Source organism: Chondrus crispus, genomic scaffold, assembly GCF_000350225.1.
Source record: "Chondrus crispus Stackhouse genomic scaffold, scaffold_172, whole genome shotgun sequence".
NCBI lineage: Eukaryota > Rhodophyta > Florideophyceae > Gigartinales > Gigartinaceae > Chondrus > Chondrus crispus.
The window spans coordinates 40,435-55,747 of NW_005179041.1; positions in this window are offsets into that span (position 1 = coordinate 40,435).

The window sequence follows — 15,313 nt, forward strand, 5'->3', positions numbered from 1 at the left end:
GCCCGTCGGTACTGGATCGTCACCCAGTACCGCGCCGGGGCGTCGAGGCGTCGAACCGCTCGCACGTACCGGCGTCCTCCCCGTTCCCGCTCTACCACGCTACCCGGGCCCGCTGCCCGGTGCCGTTAGCTGGTGTCCTGCTTCACCCCCGTCTTCCCGTTCGGACGGGGTCTACGTCGAGCTGTGCATACACCCCTCTCCGCTGGGGGTGTTTATGCTACAGTGGTCTCCCGACCTAGAAGACCCTGGAGTCCGATCTCCGAGAAGACTTCCGCTTCCCTCCGCGAACCGATCGCGTCGAGATGAGCCAAGAGTTTGAGCCCTCGATCCGCTCCGAAGCGGCGGATCTGAGTCCGGCCGCTGTGCAGTCCCCATCCGCCCCGTCGGGCGACGGCGACGCAGGTCCTCGTGACCGCGAACCGTCGCTCGGATCCTCCGAGGAAAGAGCGGCGGCGATGTTCGAACGCATAGCCGAATACATCGAGGAAGTCCGTACTTCCCTTCGGATCGATGTATCGGACCATGTATACACTCGATGCATGGCCGAACTCCGCTCCCTGCGTGAAGGGAGGTTCGATAGAGTGACGCAGTCCTTAGAGAATCTCCGAGCACTGATCGACGAGTTACACTCGCGGATTGTGCTCGTCGAAGACTCCCGTTTCGCCTCGCCCGGACCGTCCGGGCAAGGTCGCCCTGAGAGGCCGACCTCGGTGAGACGACCCCAGGACCGAACCTCTCCGTCCGCAGAGCAATTGGGTGCGTTCGCGCACCTCTCCGCTGAGCTCGACGCCACTCGTCGGCGTGCTCGTGACATGGAACGTACCATGGCCGAAGGGCTACCCGGTGCCCCCTCGAGAGGGCCCGGTGGTACCGTACCTCCGAGCGCCGCCGCCCCCGAGGGTTGGCGTCCGACTGGTGCCGCTACCAGTCGGACTGCAGAAGGAAGCCGTCCTCCGATAGACGCGAACTTCGCGTCTGAGACCCAAGCCTTGCCGCCTATCGTCGGAAGTAGGCGGCAAGTGGACCGCGTATCGTACGCGGACGAAAAGGACCGTGGAGGAGCCGCCCGCGGATCCGGAGAACCGATGTTCTCCGTCGATCCCCGCTGGGGCGGCTACCCGCCGGCGAGTTACGCCGAGCATCCAGGTCCGGTAGACGTCCGTACGCTACCGGTTACCTCCTTCGGCACGCTGGGTCCCGCTGAACCCGGGCTCGAGCCGGTACATACGATGATCCAAGAGTTCAGCGCCGTTGCTGACTATCGTATGTACCGCTTGGACAACACCTCGAGGCTCGTTACCTCGGGTGACGCGGGACGGATCGCGAAGTACGTCCAACGCTGTCGTGGGATCCGTCCCACGATGCGCAGCTTCGACGGTACCGACCCGATCCAGCTGCTGCCTTTCTTGAAGGATATCCGAATCACCTTCAACTCGCAACACCTGACCGAAGGTGTTGCGGTACGAGTCCTCGCGCACTTCCTCGAGCGCGACGCGGAGCGCCTGTATACGAGTTATACGATGCGTGGCCTCCGCGCCGGCCAGCTCCACGACGACGTGAGCTGGCCGGGGCTCGTGAATCAATTCTTAAAACGCTACCTCACGGACGACGTGTTAGGTGAAGCGTACGACGCTGTCGCTACGGCGCGACAGCAATCGCATGAGACGGAAAGCACGTTTGCTGACCGACTCGAGACTGCCGCGTTCCGATGCACGGCAGTCTTCTCCGAACAGTCCCTCGCGCATTACTTCGTGCGGGGACTTGCACCGGCAACCCGTGCCGCAGTATCCGAAACTGTGCAAAGGCTGCCAGGCAGTCAGAAGACCGATCTTCCGACCATCCGCCGTATCGCCACGGCGGAAGGTACAACGTACCGCGCCCGGCGCGGTTTACCTCTGCCGGATTCGAAACCGGCAGGGAAGTCTGGCAGGACTACGAAGTCCGCCGCGACAAGTTCGCCCGCCTCGACCCTCCATATCGGGGAGGATGAGTGGCAGGCCGACCCTGTCCTCATTACGCAAGGAGCAGGGCCCGTGGGGGCACGAACGCCTTCACCGATGTCGACCGGAACGACATCGAGTTACGCGACCGCCTTCGCGGCCACTCCAAGGGTGGCAAGGGGTACAAACCCCCGGGTCGCAGAGCTCGACATATCGAGCCGAGGTGCAGGAGGCGAAGCGCCTCGCGTGCCCCTCCTCACCGATGAGGAGGCGCGGCACGCGGCGACATTCGCCTCAACGGACGGCAGCGCGTACGTGTGCTGGCTATGCCGTACGTACGGGCATGCCATGTACGCGTGCCCGTTCCTGTCGCCGGAACAACGGATGTTCACGGCGTACAGGAACTACCGCTACCAGATGGAGACGCGCCCCGGTGCGCGTAATCTCCTCCGGCAAGCGGCGGGCGAGGGCCGTCCCCCGCGTCAAGGCTTCCCGAACCGAACGGGTGGGGGCGCACGCTTCGCCCCCCGTGGAGGCGGGTACCGTCGTAACGAAGTCGACCGTCGGGATCGACCCGCCTATCGCCAGGCGGACACAAGGTACCCCCGACAAGGAGAAAGAGGGGACCGAGACCGTTCTCGGTTACCCCAACAGGTACAAAATGCGATAATGTACCTGCAAGACTGGGTAGAGGATCCGTACCCTCTACCCACGGAGGGTCACGAAGGAGAGCCGACTCGCTTCGTCCCCCATATCCTGCGACGACCGGACGCCGCAGGTCAAGGCCCGGAAGTACCGGAGTACTTCGCCAAGGCCGCCGAGCCGCAGTGGGGGAATCGTCCCGACCCACGCGACCGGATACCGGAAGAGGACCTGGCCGTCGATAGCCAGGAGGTTAGCTCCGATAGCACGGGTAGTTCGAAAAAAAGGGTAAAGACGGTTACGTACACGCGGTCGCGTGAGCCGTCTTTTCCCCACGAACTAGACCCGACCCCGCGTGCTCGCCAAGGACACGGGGGGTATTGTCCGATAATACATCCCCCGCTACCGGAGGCGAGCACGGGAGCTCCTGTAATGCCGATACAGGAGGGAGCGCATGTCGAGGCCTCCGAAGGCCCGACGTTAGGAGAACAAGACACCGGGACAGCCGACGTCCCGGTGAGGCGTAACGATGGCGACGGGGGCAACGACGACCGAAAAGATTCGGTCGATCCCCTGACTCCCGCGAGCCCAAGGTCGCCGGAGAGAGGTCCGTGTCGTACGGACTCGAGTAATCCGAGGGGCGTCAATGATCCGCGGACGCCCCAAGGAAGGGGGAGAAGGAAACGCAAGCGGGGCCAGCACCGAAACCGAGGGCCCCGACGGAACGACCTCACCGATAAGGTCGCCCCGAAGGTTGTCGGCGGCGTCATTTGCCTTATGACGTCGAAGATCTACAACGTCCTCGGCTCGATAGCCATCGAGGGAAATGCATTTAAACCCCGCACGATCGCTGTTGATACGTGCTCGGGGTATAATCTGGTGAGAAAGGCCGACCTTCCCCCCGATTGGACGCGTTACGTCGTGCACGACGCACCTCTGCCACGATTGGTAGGCGCGAATAGCAACCCCCTCAAGCTTTCGGCCGTCGTCCGCCTGGCGGTGCGGTTGAGGAACACGGTGTTCCGAATTTCGTTCGTAGTCGCGGACCAGCTCGCCGTGCCGGTCCTTCTCGGCACGGCCTTCATCGATACGCACGTGCGGTGTATCGACATCGAAGCTCAACGAATGGAGCTACGCCAAGGCGGTTCCGTCGCCATCGTTGACGGAAAGGGGGAGTCGACTTCCCCTACCAGGCGACACGGGCGACACACGGGTCGGCCAGACGTACGCGAGGAGGCCCCGCAAGCGATCCGAATCGCCCGCTGGGTTACCATCCCCGCGATGTCACAAGCCCGCGTGCGTGTGACAACCGCGGGGAGGGGCCTCGTGTTCCTGGAACCCAAGCCCTCACTCCAACACCGACATGGAGTGAGGCTGACGAATGGCGTCGCGGAGGTCCTACCGAATCAGACCTTCGACGTCATCGTCGCGAATTTCTCACGACGAGAAAGGAGGCTTCCGAAGCACACCGTCGTGGGATACGCGAAGCGCAACCCCCTCGCGATCCTCACTCCCGAACGTAAGGTCGCCGAGGGGATCGCGCACGCGCTACACCTGACCGACTTGACCGATCAAGTCGGTGGGGTAGGAGTTGGCCGATCCAACTCCGACGATGAGACCACCGCCGGGGGCAGGGGGGTCGACCCGGTCGAACGGTCACCTTTAGGCCAACCGACGGCGAGGGGTACTGTACTCCCCCAGCAAAAGGATCCCGAAAATCCACCGATGGATTGGGAAAAAGAGATCGACCTGTCATACATCGATGATGACAAGCTCCGTGGCCACGTGCTCGAGATGCTCCGTAAGCACTCGAGTCTATGGAGCGGTGCGCTTGGAACGATCCAAGCCACGGAGCACCGCATCCCCCTCGAACCGGGAACGAAACCGATTCGTTCTATGCCCTATCGGAAGGGCCCGACCATGCGCGAAATGGTTGCGAAGGAGGTCAACAAGATGTTGAACGCAGGGGTTATCGAACCCGCGAGCACCGAGTGGGCGTCCCCGGTGGTGCTCGTACCGAAGAAAGACGGCTCTCTTCGGTTCTGCGTAGACTACCGGCGTCTCAACGCGAAGACCGCAGCGGATTCGTATCCGCTGCCACGGATGGACGACTGCATCGACTCGTTAGGAGATGCAGCCGTCTTCACCACGTTGGACTGCAATTCCGGTTATTGGCAGATCCCGGTCGCTCCGGAAGACCGGGATAAGACCACGTTTACGACGCACATGGGCACGTTTCGCCACTTGCGCATGCCGTTTGGACTCAAAGGGGCACCGGCCACCTTCCAACGTGCGCTCGACATAATACTCTCCGGAGTCCGCTGGCAAATATGCCTCGTCTATCTCGACGACGTGATCGTGTTCTCCCGTACGCACGGAGAACACGCGAGGCATCTCGATACCGTCTTGAGCTTACTGCGGAGTTCCGGTATCTCCCTTAAGCTCAAGAAGTGCAGCTTCTTTCGACCGAAGGTGCACTACCTGGGGCACGTCATCTCCCCAGGCAAGTTGAGCGTGGCCGATACGGCGGCCGACGCTTTCAAGACGTTCACGTTCCCGAGGACGTTGACGCAAGTGCGCTCGTTCCTCGGGGCGTGTAACGTATACCGCCGATTCGTTAAGGGGTTCGCTAAGATTGCACGTCCTCTGACCGACATGACGCGCAAGGATTCGGGTCCCGATTTCTATAACCCCACGGAGCTGCAACTTCAGGCGTTCGAGAACCTTAAGAAGTGCATGATCGCTCCGCCGATCCTCGCGTTGCCCCGGCACGGTCGTCCGTACATGATAGACACCGACGCGAGTGCCTACCAACTCGGCTGCACCTTACTTCAGGAGCACGAAGAGCCGAACGACTGGCACCCCGTGGGGTATTGGTCGTACTCACTGTCCGATAGTGAGCGCAACTACAGCGCTACCGAACGCGAGTGCTTCGCCGTAGTGTGGGCCGTCCGCACACTACGGCCGTACGTAGAAGGCACGAAGTTCACCGTACGGACGGACCATGACGCCCTCCGATGGCTCATGTCCCTCACCGAGAGTTCCGGAAGACTCACCCGGTGGCGGCTACGTCTGGCTGAATACGATTTCACCATTCAGTACCGCCCCGGACGCGTGCATCAGGTGCCCGATGCCCTGTCACGACTCGTGTCGCCGAAGGTCGCCGATGACCTTCGCTCCACCGTCGAGGTGGATGACGACATCCCCACTTTCGACGGGGGCACGACAGTTCGAGACGTATCGAACGAGCTCGCGGACCACGCTTGTACCGCGAGCTGTGATCATCAGGCCGTCCATGTCTTCGTGACGACACGGAACCAAGCTGAAGCCCGGACAAGGTCGCGCGTACGGACGCGCGACGAACCGCGAGGAGACGACGAGGCCCCCGCCCTCCAAGGACCCAATTCGTTTTGGGAGGAGAACGACGAGTTCGACGCCGCCGACATCCAGCGCGCCGAAGGCCCCGATGCTGGCGCGCTCGACTCCCCGGTCGCCCCACCGCAGGACGACCTTCCGGCCCCTCTTACGATAGAGGAGATAGCCGAGGAGCAACGCGTGGATGACTTCTGCCAAACCGTTTTGGCACGACAGTCAGAGTCCCGGGACTCCGCGTTCTTCGAGGACCACCAAGGGGTGCTCAAGCGGAGACACCCCTTCGACCCTGATATCGTACAGGTGGTGGTACCTCGGACGCTTCGCGCCAGGCTCCTTCGCCTGTGCCACAACCCGGCCATCGCGGGGCACCCGGGCCAGAACCGTATGTACTACGCACTCCGACGCGAGTACTACTGGCCCCACCTGGCTGCGGACGTCGCAACCACGGTGCGAGGGTGTCGAACCTGCGCGATGAACCGGGTGAAGCTGAGGAAACATCTCAACCGATTGAGATTGTTTCCAGCTACGAGGCCCCTCGAGAGCCTCGCGATCGACATCTTGGGGCCGCTCCCCAAGACGAAGACAGGAAAACGGTTCCTGCTCGTGATCACTGACCGCTTCAGTAAGCTAACGCAAGTCGTTGCGCTCCGCACGATAACAGCGCACAAGGTCGCAGTTGCGTTCTGCGACTCGTGGGTGTTCAAGTATGGCGTCCCTCGCACGTTGCTTTCGGACAACGGCCCTCAGTTTAACGCCAAGTTCTTCCACAGCACGTGCCGCGTTCTGGGGATAACGAATTTGTACACTTCGGCGTACCATCCCCAGACGAACGGGCAAGTCGAGCGTTATAACCGAACAATCGCCTCGATGCTGCGGAACTACGTGGGTGAACACCAGGACGACTGGGATGTGTACGTGGGGCCGCTTACGTATGCGTACAACTCCCACGTACATCGCACCACACGCACCACGCCGTTTGAGCTCGTGCTCAGCAGGCCACCGCCGGAGTTCTCTCTCCGACGGGCGGACGGCGACGCGCCCCCTTCCGATAGGGGGAACCAACGTGCCGAGTTCCTCAAGACCTTGGATTCGACTATCCAGAAGGCCTACGGGAGCCTGCGCCGGACGCAGGCTCGCTACAAGCGCGACTTCGATAAGCGCATACGACGTATTAATTCCCGGCTCCGTCCCGGAGAATACGTATATCTCAACCCCACCGATGGGGCTAAGACATCAAACAAGCTCGCTTCGCCCGCGGTCGGACCCTACCGCGTGCTCGCCAATGACCGCCGAACCATCACGATCGATCGTGATGGGGTCACCGAGCGAGTCTCCGCCGACCGCTGCGTGTACGCGCCGCCTCCGATGGACGCGCCACGAGCAAGTACGACGACCCCGCGGGACCTCGCCGATAAGGTCACCGCGGGAACGCAGTATGCCGTCGAACGGCTACTGAAACATCGAGTTATGGAAGACGGAACTACGGAGTTCCTCATCAAGTGGGCGGATTACGACGCGCCCACTTGGACGGCGCGGACTCACGTCCCGGAGGCGTTGGTGTCTCGTTACGCCCAACGCCTCCGGGGACGTACCGGCAGAGACCTCACCCAAACCGTGAACGCGGACGTTCACGCTTAAGGGGGGGGCCCTCAACCGCTCCTTCGCGGATTAACCCCAGCCTGCACGAACAGACTAAAACGGGAAGTGAAGGAAGTCGGCGGACCCTATCGGAGGGTCACAGCCGGGGACGTGTTCAAGTCAAGTCATCTTGACTTCTCGTACGTCAAGGACGCGAGACATAAGAACAGGACAGTACGAACTGCCTGAAGAAAAAGGTTGGGCCCTCGTAATGGCCGACATTACGAGGACCGCGAAACCCGGTTCGGATCGGAAAAGTCGGACGACCCGCCCCCGAACAGGATTGCCGGACGATCCGTTAAGTCCAGAAACCACGGCGGGGAGGGGCGCCCGACGAACGAGGAGATCAACAGTGGGATCACGAGAGCCCTCGGTGGGAAGAGTAAGCGACCAAGAATGCCCGTCGCTTTGGTCTCAGTATAACCGAGAAGGGGGAGGCTCACGTCGAGCTTTCCATCAGCATCCGTGTCGGAGAGCCCGGCAGAAGACCGGATCATGACCCTCCCGGTGTGGGTCGTGCGCGAGGAAGCGCGCAAAACGCGTCGGCAGGTGCACAGACGAGCGAGGCTGCATTCGCCACAGCAGTAGCGAGGATAGTTATGGAAGGGGGGGTAAGCGAAAGCAACTCAGCCTGAGGGGCACCAGTATATGCGCACAGACGCGATACACCCCAAAACCGCCGCCGACACACGCCCCATAATAGGGAAAATTACGGGGGAGGAGAACGTGGCACGTGAGCGAGTGCGCGCCATGCGCCAACACCGGTTGCGTAATCACCAAATCACCCCGCCATGACCCCACTAAAATAACGGAAAATCAACGGTGGCAATTACACCAGCACGTGCAGGGCACACGGGGGTACTGTACGCCATACCAAAAGCGAGGAGAAGGCCGACGGCGCTGAGCTAGGGTACAACGGGTACCGGACAGGAGGTACACAAATCCGCCCCCTCACCGAAGGAGAGGAAGGTGCGAATACGACAAACGGACGCCGCGCAATCCCGGCGCCGGCACCCCCAAGCCAACCGAACGGCTTTCCCCACAGTCACCTCCGCACGCATCCGGCCGCGTACTACTCGCGCGAGATGCCCGAGCCGTTCTCCCGCGAGCTGCTCTCGCGCGTGCGAGACCGCGCCCCACCCCGCCGTCGAAGGCGAGGGGCGCGGTAGAACGCGAACCCCCGACAGCTGACGCCTCTAACATCTCCACTGCGCTTCGCACGTCTCCTTCGATTTCCCGCATACAGGACACCGGTTGCACCAGGCCTAACGTACGAGACGAAGACCCAAAGGAGACCCGGGACGCGCGACCGAGGCGAATTCCGTCCGGGAAGACGTGGCACGGCGCCGCCCGCACGCCGCGCCGTCTACGAGCCAAGAACAGCACCCCAAAAGATCGGGACGCTTCGGGGACGGACCCGACGAACCGGCGGCCGCTCCGAGGACGGCCCTTGGAGGTAAACGACGCCGGCATACTTGACAGACAGTACGTCCTAGCGGGAGACCTGTAAAGGGGTCTTGCTAAAAGGAACTGAGCCCCCACCCGGACGAGGGGAGAGAACGAACGACCGAATCGAGCACTGGCCGCACCGGCGGGGGTGTGAAGGGAGGAGCGTCCTCGAGCGTCCGATCGTACCGGCGCACGCGGACCCACGGAGGAGTCATTTCCCGCGCGCTACCACGCCGCCTCCCGCCGCTGATCCGCCGTGAAGAGGAAGACCGACGGGGTCAAATGCCGCTAACAATAACCCCGTCACGTCTACTTCCTCGGACAGACGTGAACCGTCCAGAACAACCGAAAGAAGCGCGACGCTGGCTTCGGCCGATTGGATCGCATCCTTCGAGCGCCCTAGCCAACCTTCCGAACTGTGACGAAGAGAGCGACTACTAGTGGGACGAGATCGAGTAGCCGCCGTCGCGTAGGGGGAATGTACTCTCCGACGCGACGCACGAGTCGGACATCGAGAGGGGAAGAGACCCTCGGTTCGAGAATATGCGCAAGGGACGTGCATGGGGATGGGCAGCGGGCAATCGAGCGTACCGCCCTCAGCCAGCCGCAAGAAAACCCTCCGGGGTCAGCTGTGATCCCTTGCGCGAGGGACGCGACGGAAACTGAGGTCACCAGGCAGACGGCCATCGGGCGCACCATGGTGAAAGAGAACTCGCCCGACGAGGACTAGCGATCATGAAGAATCGACCCCTGACGGACAGGGGGTGACAGGGGAAACCCACAACAGACGTGTCGTAGGGAGTACCAAAGGATCGTGATGGACAAAGAGAAGCAAACCGCACGGGAAATACGCGAGGAAGAACTCGGAGCTATGAGAGAGCATGGCCTTCCTTCCACCGGTGGAGGTCCACACTGATGATCGCTGCTGTAAGTCAAGCCCGACCTTCCTGGCGCGAGACGGTATATACATCGCCTCAGGAAGAACCGCGACTATATCCCTTACGTTTTCCGTTGAACGGGTCACGTTGACCCTGAGACTGCCATGTCCCGAGGCCGCCCCACCCCGCACTATAAGAATGATCGGACTGAGGACGTACCTCAATCCCTTGGAACTAGAGGGTCGGAGGACGCGAGTGGGCTCATACCACGCTACGGGCGGAGATGGAGAGTGTCGAGTCGCCCCGAGGGAGACGAGAGACGAGACCGCATAGCGCGCACGTTCCTCCGTCAACGCGTACACGAGAAGCGCGTTCCTCGAAAAAAAAGGGGGAGGCGACTAGCAAAAAGGAGCTCGCTCCACATACCCCTCAAGCCAGAAAAAGGGACTTGGAGGCAGCTCAGCCAATGAGAGCTCGTCAAGCTCGGTCGGAGCGTGACCACGATCCCAGCCGGGGCAATCCCTTTGAAGGGACGAAGGCAGACGCATTCGACAATGCCGTGCCCCATGGACCTCTCAGGATGTAGGGGCGCCAACGCCCATTCCCGGCTCGTGCCCTCGCCGAGAAGGGGTGCACGAGCCGGTCGGCGACCGGGGCGCGAGCGTTCCCGGAGACACAGTACCGTAAGATAAATGCCTCACGGCCGCGGGATAGGAGAATGAGAACAATTCAGGCAAGGAGGTCAACGAGAGACCGATGGCACCCAACGAGACCACGGTAAGCTTCACCACCGTAAACGACGTCTGGATACCGGACGGGCACGCCGTGCTTTCGTCACTCCCGAAGCGGCACAAGGGCTGTTTGACGAAGAGGAGGTTACGTTGCTGGGACGAATACAAGGAGGGAAAGACTGTACTCGAACCGAGGCTCGAACCTCATACCGCCATCACTCACCTCCTCTACGACGAGGCGGGAGAATAGACGGTGCCTTGAGGGCACAAGAGCAGGGGGGCTGAGGAAGGATTCGGATTTCTTTACGGTGACTACTGTCGCGAAAGCTAGCGACTCAGGTGGCGGAAGCAAACGGACGCTTAAGGGGCCTTACGGAGAAAGAGGGGCTAACAAAGGACGCGCAGGGAGCGCCGATAGACTCGACCGGTCAGTGCTCCGTCCCGTCGGGGAACGCCGGCGGCCCGGAAGCCCGCCCGCTCGAGGGGCAGTAGCTAGGGTGCGACGGTACACCCGCCTCCGTCTCGTGAAGCGGTGGAAGGGCGACTACGCCATGCGTTGTCCACCCGCGAGCTGGGTTGACCGAAGTCGCGGGTTCGTCGGCCATCGAAGAGCCGAGCTCGCGACTCTGGTAAGGGTCTCGAAGACCCTGGCGTGGCACAGGGCCAGGAAGGCTCACGGCCGACGGGGCGACACGTTCGGCCCTGAGGGCGTCCCGCTCGCCGCGGTATCTATCGCGATCGGACGCAGCGCGCCGGAGACCACTCGCCTGTAGGGAGGACGACTCTCGTAGAACCTTCAGCTCATCCTGAGAGCCGCAGAGCTGCTCCGCGAGGGAGTCACGCTCTGCGGCAAACGCCTGTCGTTCCGCCCCGAGACGGCGCGCTTCGCTGCTACGTTCGACATACCAACTCGTGAGGGTACGGAGTAGTCCCTCTACAGTCCAAGCCCTATCGACCAGACTCCCCAGGGCGCGAGACAACCCGGGGATTGCGGTGAGCTCGTCGCGAGCTAGGTCAAGGGTCAACGCGGTGTTCCGTTGGGCACTGATGCAACCGACGGAGCCAAGAGAAGGCAGAGGGGGCAACGGGGACCCCAACGCAGTATCGTGACCCGCCTTGGGAAGCACCGACGGCACGCTTACCCTGGCCAACGCAATAGCGGGAAGCTCGCCGTCCAGGTCACGATACCGCTTCCGACGCGCCTCGCGCGCCGTAGACCCGACGCCTCCCTTACCTCGGGACGGGCCCGCGGTGGGGACGCTTGGACGGGCCATGAAGGAGTCGCTCCGATGGTCATACGCGAGAAAGAGGCTCCGAGTCCCTGTCGTGTAGTCCGTCCAAGGACGACGATTACGTTCGGGCACCGCACCGGCGCGGTGCATCAGGTCTAGTACAGAGGAGTACGACCAGGCCACACACGGTGAGCCACGCTCGAGAGGATGCATGGCAACGTCCGGAAGGGATAGCGCCACTCGCCCAAGGAAAGAGAGTACCCCCACGGGTTGCACGAAAGCACGCCCGTGGAGAGAGACCTCATTCATGAAGGCGTTGCCGAGACACCACGCCCATTCTCGCTCTACGTTGTACGCGAGGTAATCGAAAACCGGGTGCTTCGGGTCACCGCAGGCGAAGCCGAAGTGCTTCAAGATGTAGGGGAGTAACGGGTGAACTCCCAACGAGGGGAGCGACTCCCCTACGACCGGCGGAAGCTCAGGGAAATCGCTTCTCGACAAGCCCGGGGAGAACGAGGCGGACGGGAACACGCGCCCGTCCTCTTCCCCGCGGTGCCGGTAAGTCGCCCAATCGTTGGGCGCCAAGGCAATGTAGTGAATCCGCATGAGGGAACATGCGGACTTCTGGAGGGCCGCTCGCGCCTTAGAGCAAGTGCGCGGACGGGGGCCGACGTAGAGCCCGGTGACCTCCGGGAGAATGAAGCGAGGGGGACCACGGGGGCCCGGGTGGAAGAGGTACGCCGACATCTGGTCGACATACTCGACCTCTTCCACGCAAAAAGCGAAAGTCCTATCGCTAGGAATCTCGTCGGGTAGTTGGTAAGGAGCGCCACCGCCCTCGGCGAGGAGGCGACCCAGCGCCAAGGAGGCCTCCTCGGTCAGCTCTCCTTCGTATATGGACCGAATTCGTAGAAGGTCAGGACGTAGGGACTCCCTTGACAGCAGCTCGCCCACGGTGACGCCCGCCCGCGCATGGCGTCGCCACGCGTATGTCAAGCGACCGAGCGGTAGCGGGATTGACCGCTCCAAGGGCACCCCCAGCCACCTCGTGGAGGTGTTGGACGCCTCCCTCTCTCCGCCCTCGTCGAGGCGGGGGGCAGCGCGCGGCGCACCGGGATGCCGGCAGCTGCCAAAGGCCCCAGGCGAGCCCTCCCCGGGGTCGTACGGGCCACCGCGGGGCCCCGTCATGAGGTCTCCACCGGATGGGCCGACCGCGTCGTCAACACGCTCAGGTCGAAGCGGCACCGAGGCCCCAGTCACCGGACGAGCCTCTGGCAGCGGGATGATGGAAGGCGGGGGGGCATAACTCGTCGGACACGGTAGAGGCGCGACCCCCTCGGGACTTCCGGAAGGGACGCGGAGGCCACCATGGCGGGGGAGCCGACGAATCGGTACCTCCCTTCTCGACGGAGGTGGGGGCCTCAGTGGTCAAGGGGCAGACAACCGGCGTGCTCGATCCACTGCCAGGCGGGGGCAGGGGGAGCGAGGGACCGCCCCGAGAAGGGATGAGGGGCGACATAGGGAGACACGGGACGCGCGAACCGAGTACGCGACCGACAGAGGTGACGAACCCGTGAGGAAGGACGGGAGAGGGAGCCGACCGAGCTGAGGCCGGATGAACGAGGGCGGACTCCCACGACGGGGGTAGTAGGGTGATGACGAGGACCAGCCCGGAGGGCACACGCAGGATCGCGCGCCGGAAAGGGGGCAGGGGTGACGGAGTGACGACGAATTCGTCGTCCCCAGAAGGGGAGGAGGAATGACCTGCGCGCGCGTAGGGGGGTGCGAGACGGAACACGGAGGATAGCGAGCAGGGAGCAGAGTCGACAGGGAGAGCGGAATCGACCGTATAGACGGCGTGGCCGGACATGTTGTCCCCTCTCTACAAGCACCCGTGGACGCGGACGTCCCCGCTTAAGGGGGGGGCCGTGTAGTATAACCCCCCCCTCTTGGGGCTTTATTTTAGATTGGATCAACTCAGAACCGGATCGGTTACTGTAGGGCTCGATGCTCTACAGTACCACCACGTGTATCCCCAAGTACAGGGGGCGCACGTGTACACGTGTACGCGCGGGACCGAAGAGCGCGCACACACACGTGTACTGTCAGCCCCGATGACTGACAGTATTACAGTGTCGACCGACCGCTACAGTACGTCGCTACAGTACATCGGTACTGTACTATTATGATAGGTTATTATGTACATTAAATATGGAGCGGACCGGCGGCGGTGGAGGAGGACAAGCACGGACTTGTCACCCACCGACCGTCAAGGTCCGACTTCCCGCTTATTCTAAGGTAGCGTTCGCTAACTACCTTAGAGCGGCACCGAGCGCGGGTTGAGGACGCACGCGGTACGCCCACGAGCCGGCTCCGCCTCCGCCCGTCGGTACTGGATCGTTACCCAGTACCGCGCCGGGGCGTCGAGGCGTCGAACCGCTCGCGCGTACCGGCGTCCTCCCCGTTCCCGCTCTACCACGCTACCCGGGCCCGCCGCCCGGTGCCGTTAGCTGGTGTCCCGCTTCACCACCGTCTTCCCGATCGGACGGGGTCTCGGTCGAACTGTGCATACACCCCTATCGCTGGGGGTGTTTATGCTACAAAAAGCAATCACAAATAAAATAAAAACGAAACCGAACAGTTATGAAGGCAAGTGCAAAAAGGGGTGGATCATCCAGTCCATGTCCCCGTTCTTCCAGCGTTCTTTCTTCGCTTGGCACACCGTTACGCGACTTCCAACCTCAGTATCTCATCACGACGCTCATCCCACTCGTGCGCGCGCTGCTTCTACTTGCGGGTGGCTGTCTGAAGGCCCCTCACCTGGTTCGTCCCATCTTATCGTTCCCCTTTTCTTGACCCTAAGGTCGGCTCGCTCCACCCAGTGCGGATTACCGCACTGACACTGACATGTGAAATTCTTGATTACCACTATCCTGGTTGCGCTTGCGCGACCTGCGCGGGCAAGGATAATCTTTTCCGTCGGAAATACGTGACGGCCGCGCTGCGGGGCAATTTCTCAATGGGTTCCCACGTTGCGTCCTTGAGGGTATACCCATACCATGTCACTTTGAGAATTAATTTCTCCCCGTCGTAACCGTGGTCCACGATCTTGTCGATCACATACTCCTGACTCCCGGCTCCTTCTTCCTGCGTGTCCAACGGTCCGTCCCCCTTCCGAAGCGCCAGCGACTCATCCTCATCCTGCTCTTCCGAACCTCCCATCTCTTGTAGATCGGGCGGGATGCCCGCAGCTTCTTGATTTATCAAAGGTCCGTCATCCGTCCTATCCTTCACTTGCGTGGTGGGTTCTTCTCGTTCCCCGTCTCGGTTGAGGAATTGTAGCGCTTGTCGTGGCCCGTCTATCGGCGTGTAGTCCATGGGACTAGGGGCTAATTCGACTCTATCTCGCGGCACGCGCTCTTCCTGGT